This window comes from Galeopterus variegatus, unplaced genomic scaffold (genome assembly GCF_000696425.1).
Source record: "Galeopterus variegatus unplaced genomic scaffold, G_variegatus-3.0.2 Scaffold3820, whole genome shotgun sequence".
Lineage (NCBI taxonomy): Eukaryota > Metazoa > Chordata > Mammalia > Dermoptera > Cynocephalidae > Galeopterus > Galeopterus variegatus.
In genome coordinates this window covers 176,320-177,490 of record NW_007729931.1, presented here as the reverse complement: position 1 = coordinate 177,490, position 1,171 = coordinate 176,320, and the positions used below count along the sequence as shown (strand labels likewise).

Sequence of the window (1,171 nt, the reverse complement as noted above, 5' to 3'; positions counted from 1 at the left end):
AACCATTCCACATTGAATTAAATCAAACCTCTCTGCCCCTTACTGTTGAGTTTGTGGACCTTGAAGGCATTTGGTCTTATGCCACTAGACTTGGTCGAGATGTTTTTCTGTCCTTTTAATATATTGTTGGGCTAAATTTGCTGGTGTTTTACTCAGGAATTTTGTGGTAAATTTATAAATGAAAGTGGGTATAGTTAAGTCAGTGCAACTAACGAATAAGAGCACATAAACCAAGGAAATAGTAACAATAAAATCAGATGTCACTGTATTAATACTAGACAAACTAGAATTTAAAATTCACTTGAGGGGAAAAGAGGAATAATTCATACTGATAAATAATCTACCAGGTCAGTATAATAATTATGACCTCTATGCATCTTTTAACAAAACTTTAAAATATAAAACAAAAAATGATAAAAATATGAAAATAAGTTGTCAAATCTAGTCAAAACTTAAGTAAGAATATAGAGTATTTGAATATCATTATCTGACAAGCTTCTTTTAAAATGATTGTAGACTGTATGCTCCACAGAAAAACAAATATTCTTTTTAAAATACTTGGTGCATTGACAAAACTTATCCACGCAATTTGACCACAAATGAAATTGCAATTCTTTGCCTCCAAGCAAAATTCATGCAGGACATATTTGTGGATCATGATGCAACAAAATTAGAAATGGATAACTGAAAGCAATCTATACACTAGGAATGTTTTTAAAATTCATATTTTGTTTCTAAGTAGGTTTTGTGTTACAGAAGTAAAAGAACTAAATTTACAAACCAGAGAAAAACAACAGTAAGAGCAACAGATCAAAACCCGTGGGGTACATTCTTACTGACTGTTATTGATGCACACCAACTGGTCGATCTTTTGGATGCCCCATGAACCCCTCCTTCTTCTAGCACCTACTACCTTTTGCCTTGGAGTTCCCCAGGACCTATTCCCTCCTCCTTCCCTGTGATTGGTCTCAGGCATACAATTGGCCTGTATTTTCTTAAATCAGATCTTATCTATTTTCTATCTTTTTTGAATCCTTCAATTATATTAAAATACGTATTATATGTTCATATATATTTCCAATCATTTATTTGTATACTGGATAGAAGCTGAGGCTACAGTATATGCTGGCATCTTCATCCAGTCTCTCTCATCTTCTTTCTTTTTTTTTTT

General features: G+C 32.6%; 1 protein-coding gene across 1 annotated transcript in view; it reads left to right on the top strand.

Annotated features, from left to right (window-relative positions):
• Nucleotides 1-1,171, top strand: part of LOC103601656 (anoctamin-3) — a gene marked incomplete at its 5' end in the record, with an annotated part of 67,968 nt that overhangs the window by 37,350 nt on the left and 29,447 nt on the right. The gene's annotated exons all lie outside the window — the stretch shown is intronic.